At 37.9% G+C, this 14,433-nt stretch overlaps 1 protein-coding gene across 12 annotated transcripts in view; it reads left to right on the plus strand.

Moving 5' to 3' along the window:
• Positions 1 to 308: 308 nt before the first annotated feature.
• Mo25 (calcium binding protein Mo25) overlaps positions 309 to 14,433 on the plus strand; it is a 97,967-nt gene continuing 83,842 nt past the window's right edge. For 3 of the 12 annotated variants that reach the window (XM_071674995.1, XM_071674999.1, XM_071674993.1), the window contains exon 1: positions 317 to 507. The gene's annotated coding sequence lies outside the window, so the exon portion shown is untranslated. Of the gene's footprint in view, positions 706 to 10,013; positions 10,129 to 10,259; positions 10,345 to 14,433 lie in introns of all 12 variants that reach the window. The other 9 variants (XM_071674994.1, XM_071675002.1, XM_071674996.1 and 6 more) reach the window with 8 other exon arrangements.

The raw sequence follows: 14,433 nt of genomic DNA on the forward strand, positions 1-14,433 counted from the left end.
AGATATTCACTATACAATATTAACATTGAACTCGGTCAATAAAAAAATACACCCATTACTTACTTTACCATGTTTACAATAGATATATCGATGCTCTCTGTCCTTTCTTACGCTTCAACGTAGTATGTTTTTTAATCTTAATTATTTCAAGTTACGTTTAAGCACAATAAACCGAATCATACCCTCAAATTCCTGGATTCACTCGACTAAAAGTGTACATGTAATATGTCGGAGAATCTAACATTTGATTGGTTGATGAAGAAGATAGTGGGCTGTGATTGGCTGGTTCTGCTACCCCTGCCCAGTGATTGGTGGGTTACGGCAGCATCTTTGCACCAGTAAAAGTGTTGAACACTTGTACCACTGATAGTCAATCACTGTATGGAACTGTTGATATCAGAGCTAAGTGAGGCGGAATCTAGCTGTTTATCGCCATTCTCTGAGACAACAATTGTGTATTAGAGCTCGGGCGAGCTCCTGCAGGACGGTCGGGGTCGTTATAAGCGGGTGAGTGTGTGAATATGGCGGCTGAGGTGGGAGGTAGGAGTGACTGGTCGTGGTGACTGAACCAGACAAGCAGTAGGAAGTCGGCCGCACCGCGCCCCCTCCCTTGATATTTATCACCCTCTGGATAGTCCTACACTCTAGATCTTGCTCTTATCACAGAGTCAAGAGTAGGGCCGTCAGCTAGTCCACTGAGCCAAGGTCTGTCATCTGCTCACTCTCTCAATAGGATTAAGTTAAATGTTTACAGTGAACCTCCCTTATACTCGTCATTTTGTTAGTTATGTTAGCTAATGCAAAGGTTTAATTCCAGTTTGAGTGCACATCGAAACTGACTTTGGAATATCTTTGATTTCGTTTGTCAGTGCGTACGGGGAATATGCCGGTAATGAAATTTACATTCAAGGGTTCATTTATTTAAATAGGCCTAGCATAATATTTACTTATGCCTAGCAGGTGCTTATCCAATCTGGGTTTGACCTCGTTTATAGTTTTTATATTTTACACGTTGAGGTTGACTGAAAATGATCAGGTTACCCACATCCAGAAACTAGCTTTCAGTATTGAGTAATTTTGCTCTACGGTGCTATTATAGTATATAGAGAATAAAATAACAGGTTTAGAGCATGATCTTGAGCGTTATATCTTATTGAACGGTATTAGATATGGCGAGAGTAATAAGGGTCAACTTAATTGGAAAATTTAGGGATAATTAAAAAGGTATATAAGGGAAATGTTCAAAGGATGTTGATCCAGAAATATTGGCCCAGCCTTATTTTTGACATTATTGTTTTGGTAAACAAAGACGTGTTATGTTGGTGTAAGTCATTAGAGATGAATTATTTTTAGATATCAATAAGCAATTGTATCTGTATTTGATGCCATAGTTTTTTTTTAGAATTGATAGGAATGTTACATCATGTTACAAAGGAAATCAAATGGCAAAAGACATTAAGAATGGTGTGTTGAAAGTGAAGAAAGTAGAGCAAACAGACGACCTACTGGTAATGAGAATGATGTGACAGGTTTTTCACTTCCAAAATTCATGAGTATTTTTCCCTTGTCTCTCCTTTATCCCTTTCATAATCCTCTATATTTGAATGAAGGCCTATCCTTGATTGGGCTTTTGTCTGTGACAAGCCTTCACCATGAAAGAACGTTAAAGACTTACAAATGTCATAGCAACGGAGGTACTGATATAGTTGTTTGGGGACTTAGGTGACAAATTTAGTTTTATTTGTGAATCATTGTTCATGTAAAAAGAGAGCCTCATTTGAAGTATTCATTATGTGGATGTCAGCACATTGATCTGGCTCATCCCTGGTATTGATATCATTTACACAGTTGATCATTAATGAAATGTTTTAGATATGGCTTCTGAATTATATGGCACATGGATACAGTTATGAGAGTGTTTGATGATTTATCTGACTTCTGTTATACATAGATAAAATCTCTAGAAATGTTAATTGAGAATTGGAGTTTAGTAGGCAGGAACCTATGTATTGTGATGAAAGGTTCTGTGAAGCTTGCATTGACAGGCTAGGATCATGGGTACCTTTAGCCTCATGTGTAGAGTGAAGGTTGACGGAGGAATGTTTCAGTAAAAGATGTCAAAGTACAAAAGGAGCTTCAGGATGTGCTGCAGCAAAGATTTAGAGGCACTCCATTCACTCAGCATTTGAGAAGTATTAGAGAGCAAAGAAAGTGTATAGCAGGATAATAAATGAGATGCAAAGAAACTTTGGAAATAATTTTTTGGGCAAGTTTTGAGAAAATCCAAAACTTTTCCATAAATTCATTTGGAGTACACTGACTTAGAGATCGGCTAATCTAGCTAAGATTCAGGAAGAGGAAGCATTTAGGAGGATTTCAGGATATGTGAGGGCTGAATAAGAAATTCAGAAGGATTCTTACAGTGGAGGACAATTGAACCCTAACACCAGTGAGATTGGTTGGTGAGGTTTTAGAAAGTATTGCAATATTTAGAAAAGATTGTGTCATAATACTAAAATGGTTTGACACATGTAAGGCTCATACTTGTCATGAAATTTCACCATATATACTTGAGGATATGTGCAGATACACATATTGTGTTCAAGAAGTCATTGAAGAAAGGTAGAATGTTTTGGGATTGGAAAAAGGGCAAACACCTTACTTACCTACAAAAGAGATTGCTGAGATGGTCTGAAATACATACTTGTCTCCTTGACAAGTTTGGTCTATAAGGTTCTTGAAAAGATAATTAGAAACAAAATGAACTGCAGAGGAAAATTACTTGAATGAGACAACACATTTTAGAGAAAGGAGTCCATGTGTAATGCACCTCTTAGATTTGTTTGAGAGAGTGAACTCTGTTTCGGATGAAAGGGAAGGTAGGGTGGGATATTTTTATTTGAAATGCAAGAAAACATTTGATGCATCTGCATGGGAGACTGATTGAAAAACTGGAGTACTACTAGGAATAAGGGGGAGACTTCTCCATTGGATAGATTTTCTTCGAGGAAGGATAGAGAGGAGAGGACACATGTCAGCAAAGCCTTCTTGTAAGGGTTTGAGATCACCAGCAGGGTGTTGAGGGATCACTTCTGAGATCACTGCTCTTTTAGATCTATATGAATAACTTCCCAGAAAGTATGGACTCCTACCTAAACGTGTTCGGAGATGATGCGAAATTCATTAGGGAAGTGATTAGCTTGGAGGATTGCATTAACTTATAAAGTTAGATAGACTTTGATAGACTCCAAAGTTGGTCTGATACGTGGGTGTGATGTTCAACCTAGATAAATGTAAGGTAGTAAGGATGAGTTAGAGTGAAAAAAGACCTTTACATGATTGCCATCTAACAGTAAATATGCTGCAAGAATCTCTGAGAAAGACTTAGGAGTCAAAAATGCCCCTAGCCTGAGAACAAACAGTTAAAGAGTCCAACTGTCTGTTAGCAAATATTAGAATTACATTCAAGATCTTGGAAAAGGAAATATTCTGCAAAGTGTTCCATCCTACATAAGGCCAAAAATGGAATATGCCTCTCAAGTTTGACCAGTGCACCTAAAGAGGCACAAGGAGCAAATAACTTCAGGTGAGAGTAGTAAAGATGGTATTAAGAGAGATGAGGTAAAAAATTAAGGCTTAAGGCCATATATTTGCCCATCCTGAAAGGAAAAAGTCAGGTGTGACTTGATCACAGCCTTTTAAGATTTTAAAACAGTGACCATTTCTTTATGAGATGTAGGGATGGACATAACATGAAATTAAGGAAAAGCTTGTTCAAAATGATGTGAAGTACTTTTCTAGTATAAGGGTAGTGGATGAATGAAATGAAATGGATGAAGATATGGTAATGATGGCATACAGAAATTTGAAAGTTTGTAAGATGATAGAAAACTTTCAGGAGATGGAACCCCACATGTGTAAAACCCCCTCCCCATCTATCTATCTCTGATGCTCCTTCCCTGTGAGAACTCCCATCAAGAGGATGGCCATGGCAGAAGAATCTCCACCTATCCCTGTTCTTACATTCCTCCCTTGCGTACACTATTCCATGCATTCTCTCACCATTTCTCTCCCTGTAGTATTCTTCCACTTTTTCCCCATGTCACAGGTGGTTTTCCTATCACTGCATTCCTTTTGATTATACTATCATACACTTTCCTTGTGAACTCCACATATAGCATTCTTTTCACATGCCCAAACCACCTGAAAGTATTATGTTTCACTCGCTCCACCACTCCACAAGTCATTTCCTTTGCGTTCCCAGCCATACCACATCTCTCATACACCCCTTCATTTCTCTCTTCATTCCATTTAGTCGCACCACATGCTCCTTTCAGGTAGTTCATTAAAACTGCCTGGATTCTTCACAATCTGTGACTCATTTTATGTCCATGGTTTGTATGCATAGATCAGGTTTAGGAGGACTATTCAAGTAATTCTGTTAAGGGACCCAGTGACTCTTCTTCCCTGTACTGCTCACTCCCTTATCTCTCCTTCCATATCACCCATCTTACCCAAGACAGCTCATACATCTTGAATTCTCTCACCTCTATCAATATTTCTCCCTTATATCCAAAACACAGTTTAGTACACTTTATGTTTCTCTACATGGTTTTGCAAGATCTATCCTTTCACTGTTTCCTTTCAAACCTCATTACTGTACACGTACACGCCTCATAAAATACACTTACAGCCTTCTGCAGCTCTTCTTCACTCTCGTCAAACAACACAGTATCATCCACAAACAGGCTTGCTACTTGCCACCATACCTCACTGCATCTCAGCACCAGCTTTCTCTAGTTTTGCTTTCATCCCTCTTGTTACTCCATCCATGTATATATTAAAAATCTATGATGACATTACACAGCCATGCCTCACACCCACATGTATACCGAAACATTCACTCAACTCTCCATCCACTCTTCAACATGCATTTGCTTATTTGCATAAGCCTTTCACACCATCCAACCCCATTCCTATGAAATACAGATAGATGATTAAAGAAAACAATTTTAGAAATTTTTTGCATAAACATTTGAGGCAAAATAAAGCTTGCATACTTTCATTTTGGCAAGTAAAATGATGGACAGATAGTTGATTGCATGAAGGATAACTATTGATTGTACAGTTTGAAGGCAAGAAGTCGGACTTATGTTATTGTCTGGGGCCATTAGAATAGTGCAAATCCAGAGGAGCTGCAGAGCAGAATATTTGCTTTCCACATATTTTGGTTATACTTGATCTCCAGTTTGGGACTCTCATGGACCCTCTATATTGGACTCTTTACACCATTGTGACCTATTGGTGCTGCAGAATATGTTGGTTTAAAAGTTGCTTGCATTTAGTTACACATACTGTTTTTGTGGTCTTGAAATTAAACATATTCCATTCGTCATTTAATCGTCCTTTATATGCATCTTTGGTGTTATCCATGCTATAATGTCCTTCATTTCATTAGTTTACAACTTGTTTGCTTCTTCAGGTGCAGTGACTAAATATAGGAAACATATTCTAGTTTTGGTCTTACGTATAATATGAGCAGGTTTAGGTTTGGTTTTAAGTATGATGTGAGAAGTTTACTGCTTTTAGTCATGTCGCCCTCATCTATTAGATTTTGATGCAATACATTATTCTTGTCATTGTCTCTCTCTATTGAGTTGGTTTGTCTGCATGTTGATATTTATATTTATCGAATACATTTTGGAAACTTAAAATTCTGGGCCTCTCTGTTTACTCTCGTAGCACACATAGCATTCAGATTAGTTCCTGGAAAATTGAAAGCTCCTAGTAAAAAGAATGTGGTAGAATCATTTACCACATAATTTGGTAATGAGTTGCTTTATCATGATCATTCTCTCTGATATTTTGTTTTGTTAACTGATTCATGTGAAAAGATTCTCTTCGTACTCTTTTTCCATTTTTATCTTCTTGGCATCTAAGCCTTTAGCTGTTAGTAGAGAAGATATTGTTATTGTTTACTTCATTTAGCTGAAACTCTGCATAGCTAAGAGACTATAATTTATTTTTTAGGTTTTGCTTTAGTAATTTTGATTAATTGTGGTGTAAGGTCCTCTACCTTGAGTCCCTGACATTGATTTCGTTCATCTTGTCTTTTAAGTTGATCAGCATTTGTACAGTTTCCACAAAGAAATTTGATGTTCCTGATTCACCACATTTTTTTTATTTTTTTTGCATAAACATTTGTGAGGCAAAATAAAGCTTGCATACTTTCATTTTAGTATTTTATCATGTTACCTTTAGCTTTGATGACCAGTTATATTCTGGTTGGCATTGATTCTGAGAACTTCCTGAGGTATTCAGTGTCCATATCTTGCTTTCATAACCTTCTAATTTTGTCTTACAGTTTTTCCATTCAGTTTATTCTAGTTATCCCCTGCTCATATACTACAAAAGAACTGTTTTTCTTTACATCCTGTGTAACAAGTTTATTCTTTAATATCATGTTATGGTCCTTTGTTGTTCTTTCCTTACATCTTTCAAAAAAGTGTTCACTGTGTATTTTAAAGGCAATTTGGTTAAAAAGCTAAAATTTTGTGATCAGGTCTCTAATTACTCTTCTCTTTTCCATGCTGGGCAAATTTAAGGCCTTTAGCCTTTCCCTGTAACTCAGCTTTCATTATTCTGATGCCATCTTTGTTACCAAATTTGAGGAACATATTCTAATTTTGGCCTTATATGGTTTGTGCACAGTTTGTTGAATATTTCTTTGTCCATAAGCTTAACTAATATTCCGAAATTATCAGCAGACAGTTTATTTCCTTTCCTGTCCTCCTAATGTGAGACTCAGGTGACAGACTAGGGATGATATCAACTCCCAAGTTGCTCTCTCTCACTGATTCCTGTACCTTATTTCCTTTGAAAGGGTATTCATTTTGATGCCATCTTTCACTGTGTCCAGCCTCATTATATTGACTTGTTGAAATTCATCAACCAACTGTGGGGTTCTAACTAGGTCCCCTTATAAATTTTTGCATCATCTGCAACATATTCAGGAAGGAGTCCTTACCTTCTGGCATATCATAGACATAGATCATTTAGAGAAACTGTCCCAGAACAGAACCCTGTGGCACTCAGTGGGTGACTTTCCCCAATAACAAGAAGGCTTCTCAGATGTCCATCCTTTGTTCACTTCTACTGAGATAGTACTATAACCTTCAAAGGAGTCTTCCCTTCATTTTTGCCTGATGATCTAACTTCTTAATCAGCCTCCCATATGGAAAAGTGTCAAATGGCAGTCAAGATACAAACAGTTCACCCAGGCTTTTCTTGTGTCTACAGCAGAGCTCACTCTCGCATACAAATCCTGTTTCCTTACATATTGTATCTTAACTCTGAGACCTTGTTATCAGACATAGGTAATTTCTTCTCTGTAGGAAGCCCTCCTTTTGCTTTCTGGTGATCTTTTTGAGAACCTTACAGACCCTCTACCTACTATTCAAATTGGTAATGAAAAATAACAACCCTAGTGCCCCTCCTTTTCTATGTCAGTAAGCCTTATTTCATCACATCCCATTCAACTACCACTTAATGACCTCATCACCTCATTTTCTGATAAGTCTTCACAAAACATCATCTGAATGGAATGAGAGCATGGTAAACTGTTCTTAAGTTTATTTATGTATACTTGATGCTTAAGAGGTAGATATGAAAGATTTTTAACTTTGATTTGTTTCAGTTGCTTGTATAACAACAGATCACTTAACAATAGGTTTCCAAAGAATGTAACTTTTGCTCCTGAGTAGAGCTCTTGATATTTTTTATATTTATTTATTATACTTTGTCACTGTCTCCTGCGTTAGCGAGGTAGTGCAAGGAAACAGATGAAAGAATGGCCCAACCCACCCACATAAACATGTATGTGCATAAACGCCCACACACACACATATACGTACCTATACATTTCAACGTATACATGCATATACATACACAGACATATACATATATACATATCTACATATTCATACATGCTACCTTCATCCATTCCCGTTGCCACCCCGCCACACATGAAATGGCATCCCCCTCCCCTGCGTGCATGCGAGGTAGCACTAGGAAAAAACAACAAAGGCCACTTTTGTCCACACTCAGTCTCTAGCTGTCATGTGTAATGCACCAAAACCACAGCTCCCTTTCCACATCCAGGCCCCACAAAACTTTCCATGGTTTACCCCAAACGCTTCACATGCCCTGGTTCAATCCATTGACAGTACGTCAACCCCAGTATACCACATCGTTCCAATTCACTCTATTCCTTGCCCTCCTTTCACCCTCCTGTGTGTTCAGGCCCCAATCGCTCAAAATCTTTTTCACTCCATCCTTCCACCTCCATTTTGGCCTCCCACTTCTCATTCCCTCCACCTCTGACACATATATCTTTGTCAATCTTTCCTCCTCACTCATTCTCTCCATGTGACCAGACCATTTCAATACACCCTCTTCTGCTCTCTCCGCCACACTCTTTTTATTACCATACATCTCTCTCACCCTTTCATTACTTACTCGATCAAACCACCTCACACCACATATTGTCCTCAAACATCTCATTTCCAGCACCTCCACCCTCCTGTGCACAACTCTATCCATAACCCATGCCTCGCAACCATACAACATTGTTGGAACCACTATTCCTTCAAACATAGCCAGTTTTGCTTTCCGAGATAATGTTCTCGACTTCCACACATTCTTCAAGGCTCCCAGGATTTTCGCCCCCTCCCCCATCCTATGATTCATTTCCGCTTCCATGGTTCCATTCGCTGCCAAATCCACTCCCAGATATCTAAAACACTTTACTTCCTCCAGTTTTTCTCCATTCAAACTTACCTCCCAATTGACTTGACCCTCAACCCTACTGTACCTAATAACCTTGCTCTTATTCACATTTACTCTCAACTTTCTTCTTTCACACACTTTACCAAACTCAGTCACCAGTTTCTGCAGTTTCTTACATGAATCAGCCACCAGCCCTGTATCATCAGTGAACAACATCTGACTCACTTCCCAAGCTCTCTCATCCCCAACAGACTGCATACTTGCCCCTCTTTCCAAAACTATTGCATTCACCTCCCTAACAACCCCATCCATAAACAAATTAAACAACCATGGAGACATCACACACCCCTGCCGCAAACCTACATTCACTGAGAACCAATCACATTCCTCTCTTCCTACACTTGCACATGCCTTACATGCTCGATAAAAACTTTTCGCTGCTTCTAACAACTTGCCTCCCACACCATATATTCTTAACATTAGAGTCTGATCATACTCCAGCCACTGATGGTTACTTTATAAGGAACAATGAGTGCTCATATTCTGAATTTGCCTTAGAAGTCAGAACTACCTAACTTAAAATGTGGAAATAGGTAGTATAATGGCCAAACTTATCAGCAAACATAAATACGACATACTGAAATGGATGGACTTATTTTGGGAGGCTTGAGAAACTGTTTGCTCTGCTACCACATACCTCAGTCCCTCATCATCAACATTCTCTGTAAAAATCATTACTTATTTGAATTATTCACTGAGCACTAACTGTACTTCAGAAAAACAACAGGCCCATAACTGGGGAGGAAGCAGTGTTCCTTTGACAGAAGCAGTATTCATTGGGTGAAGCATTTTTTGTCAAACACATACCATATAATGTTGATCCACAATTGCACTGTAGGGTAGAAAAAAAAATCTTTCCCCATAGGAAAATAACAGAGGAATATTACATGAAGGTATATGAACAAATGTAAAAGTAACAGGACCCCTACCCTCTTCCACTGCTACCTGAGGAACATGGTGCCCAACCTGAACTCTGGTGAATTCAGTCAGGGCTACAGTGAGTTTTAAGGATGTAGCATAGTGTATAGGTAATGTGGTGAGTGAAATGGTTATTGTAATGTTGGCAAAACACATCCTACATTTACCTTTGAAAGTTTTCCAATAATTTTTCATAGTGGTATTGAAACATTGCTTATTTGAGTTACCAATGGAGAACTGCACTTCAGGAAAGCAACTGGCCCATAGCCAGGGAGGAAGCAGTGTTCCTTAAAGGGAAGCATAGGTGCACGTACTGCTCCACAGGCATTGAGTGTCTGTGATGACTACTATATGAGTAATGTGGTAAGTGAAGTTGTTATTATAATGTTGATAAAACACAGCCATCGACTATCTTTGAAAGCTTACCTCTAATTTTACCATAATGTTATTGAAACTTTGCTTATTTGAGTTATTAATGGAGAACTATACTTCAGGAAAACAACAGGCCTGTAGCCAGGGAGGAAGCGGTGTTCTATGGGGGAAGCGAAGGTGGCGCGCACTGCTCTGCAGACAATGAGTGTATGTAATGACTGATGCGTGAGTTAACATGTACATTGAATGTTAATCCACATTGGTACCATAGGGTAGGCAAAATCTTCATAACTCGGGGAATATAAAAGAATGTTTTCCCAAGAATTCATCAGGTTTCTAAGACCTCTTCAGGACGTATAACAGAGGAATATTACATGAAGGTATATGAAGAAACTTAAAAGGAATGGTGATCCTAACCTGAACCACCACTGCTTAAGGAATAAGTTTGCACTTGATTCACTAGTATTTGAGGAACATGTTGCCCAACCTGACTGCATAAATTCGGTCTGGGCTACAGTGAGTTTTGAAGATGTATTGCAGTGTATGTGTAAAGTGGTGGTTATGGTAGTATTAACAAAACATAGCCTACTTTTATCATCAGAAGATTACCAATAATTTACCATAATCTTATTGAAACATTGCTTATTTGACTTATTAACAGAGAACTGTACTACACAAAAATAACAAGCTTGTATCTGTGGAGGAAGCAGTGTTTCTGTGGGGTGAACAGTGTTCCATGATGGAAAATGGTGGTGGTTTGAACTGCTTTGTAGACTGTGAGTCCTGTCAAAATACAACTTTATTTATTTATCTTTTGAATTGTATGTCACATTATGATGCGATTGTCATCCCAGAAGTGTCTGTAATAAAACTTTTGAGGTTAAGATTGATGACCTGCACTAGTGGGGCCACCAGCAGACTATAACATTTTGTTTACCAACCACACTTACCCATGTGGTTGAGGATATTGTTGCATTTTCACCATAATATTGGAAAAATATGGTCACTTTCATTCATATTGGAAATACAGATGTGTTTCATCTATAACTCTGGCTTGCAGTGAGTTCTGCTAACTGAGGCTCGTGGCTCACCTTGATAGATCCTGCATGTTGGCCCATCCTATGCTGCTTATGAAAATTTCAACTGATATAATTTGCTTACAATTATCAGTGGTGTATTCTTATTGTGTCTGAATTTTACCACTTGATTAGTAGGCAAGTCTCAGTCACTTTAGCATTCTGGGGCCTCTGATAAATTGAGGCAAGTGTTGTATGAGATATATGATAAATGCAGGATATTTTGCCCAAAGATCATGGGTTGACTATTATTTGAGATTGCCAGTTACATGAGTATTTATATGTATTGTCCCATTTGCTTAATCAGAGAGCCTGATTTACATGGTATATTGATGGTAAGTTGTTTTAGGTATAGTCCACGCGGGAGTTACTTGGAGAAAGTTTTTGGTTTATAACATATCCCCCCTGCAACATGGGTGTCAGTTACTCATACAGTGACATCCTTCTGGAATGAAATGTTACTAGGAACTTCAACCCATCATTATGCAAGGACTCCCTATATTTGACCGAACTTTTATCACAACTGTTGCAATAAGTAAGGATGAAAAAAAAAAAAGATCATTAATGGATTAAACTTAATACTGAGACCAGATGGAATACATGCTATATTTCTGTAATAACAATTTTAGTAACAAAATTGATTTCATTTTGAGACAGAGGGTAGATGATAATAGTACCTTGGAATTTCACAAAATGATATATACATCACAAATATGCTGAGGAGGATCTGAACTCAACCTGAAACATTTGTGAACCAATAAGACTATTGTCACATGTAATAAAAGTCATTGACTGTGTAATCAAGGAACATGTGATGTCTTGGGGGACTTGATTGTGGAGGGAGGTTTCCATCTCAGGAAATAAGCATTTTACATTTTTCTGTCACAATTAGAAGCCTTTTCCTGCAGTCTAGTGCCTTGATCAAAAACCAAGGGCATTTAACTTTCAGGTGGAAATCCTTTGCTTCATTTAAGATTGAGTACAGCAACACAAGAAAAAGGGTAAGGTAGCACTGCCACTGTATAATTCTTTAAGGGATATTCATATATTGGAACACCAGATTGACAATATCATTACCAATGAAGGCTGATATGGAATTGTACCATGAAAAGATACTCAAGAAGCTATCATTCAACTGCACGGAAAAGATAGTAAAGAAAATATTAATGATTTATGTTTAATTATGAATGAAGAGTTGGATTTTGGAGATCACTCTAAAGAAATCATATTGGCATATCGGGTAATAAGTGATGTGCTCATGAGATATTTTCCATGAGAAGGCAGAAAACTGACGATGAAAATGCAATGTATGTGAATGATATATATATTGCTGTATTGTTCACTTGTCAACAAAATAAGCTCAAGTTGGTAAACTGGGGAGAAATTAGAGAGACTTCACAAATATGACTGAGGGAACAGAGGGTATGAATTATTGTGAAAGATCAAAAGAAAATGAGCTATAAAGCCATGAAAGAAAAATATAGATGCATGGGAAATATTTTAGTAATTAAAGAAAATAAACAACTCTAGACTTCTAGGATTGAATAGCCTATAGTATGGAAGAAGCAATAGTTAGATATACTAGATATTCTTGGTGTATATCAGAAAGGCATCATAGAGATACAATTGAGGATTCAGTTGCAAAGACAGATACTTTAATGTTTTGCTCACAAAGAGTTAGTACAGCAACCTTTGATCCTTAAATGATGGGTTTTGTATGTAACTGACTGACCAGGGCAGAATGAGAGTGGTGACAGTAATGCTAATCTTCATTGGCTCTGCATGAAGTGCATGCCAACATCATGACATTTGTATTGCTACTAGGTGTCCATTTGGTTTCTGCCTCACACAGGCAGGATGAACGGCGACATAGTAATGTCTCAGTGATACACACCTTCCACCTCTATTTCTCCACCACTTCCCTAGTAGTTTTATGTGTTTACCACAGCAATTTACTGTGGACAAAAGTTAGCTCACTTTTTTATGCATATTATTCATTTTTACCTGTTTCTTGTTTTATTATTTTTTATTTTACTTTGTCACTGTCTCCTGTGTTAGCGAGATAGCACAAGGAAACAGACGAAAGAATGGCCCAACCCACTCACATGTACATGTATATACATACACGTCCACACATGCAAGTATATATACCTATACATCTCAATGTATACATATATATACACACAGACATATACATATATACAAAAGTACATAATTCGTACTGTCTGCCTTTATTCATTCGCATTGCCACCCCGCCACACATGAAATAACAACCCCCTCCCCCCGCATGTGCATGAGGTAGCGCTAGGAAAAGACAACAAAGGCCACATTCGTTCACACTCAGTCTCTATCTGTCATGTATAATGCACCGAAACCACAGCTCTCTTTCCACATCCAGGCCCCACAGAACTTTCCATGGTTTACCCCAGATGCTTAACATGCCCTGGTTCAATCCATTGACAACACGTCGACCCCGATATACCACATTGTTCCAATTCACTCTATCCCATGCACGCCTTTCACCCTCCTGCATATTCAGGCCCCGATCACTCAAAATCTTTTTCACTCCATCTTTCCACCTCCAATTTGGTTTCCCACTTCTCATTCGCTCCACCTCTGACACATATATCCTCTTGGTCAATCTTTCCTCACTCATTCTATCCATGTGAACAAACCATTTCAAAACACCCACTTTTACTTGTATTTCATTCATTTCATAATGGGAAACATGAGATTTAAATGACACCCTTAAAACCCCTTCTCCACTACCGTGATAGATCTACTTATTAAATTCAGCTTCATGCCACAGACATGAAATATGACCAGATAACATATTAAAGATAGCTCTGGGTGAACCTGAGATTGCCAGTTATATACTGTGTATAGAAAGCAGAGAATAACAGGCATAACTATTCAGCATTGTATGCTAACTCTGCCTAATTGAAAACTCTTTATTCATGCTTATTTGTTGGTGATCTGAGATAGAGAGAATATGGATTGCTACTTATAGCTGTTGCCTCCACTTCCACATATCACTTCCCATCTCTTATTGCACCACTTCATATTGATTTTTCTTTATTTTATATTTACAAGGAACCAAAATATTGCAGTATTGATATTGTGAATATGGTTCCTTTATAGTGATCAGCATTCAGTAGTAAATATGGGAACTTGAAATTAACAGTGAACCAAAAGGAAATGCGTTTAGAATTTTCAGTAA

This window comes from Panulirus ornatus, chromosome 20 (assembly GCF_036320965.1).
Source record: "Panulirus ornatus isolate Po-2019 chromosome 20, ASM3632096v1, whole genome shotgun sequence".
NCBI lineage: Eukaryota > Metazoa > Arthropoda > Malacostraca > Decapoda > Palinuridae > Panulirus > Panulirus ornatus.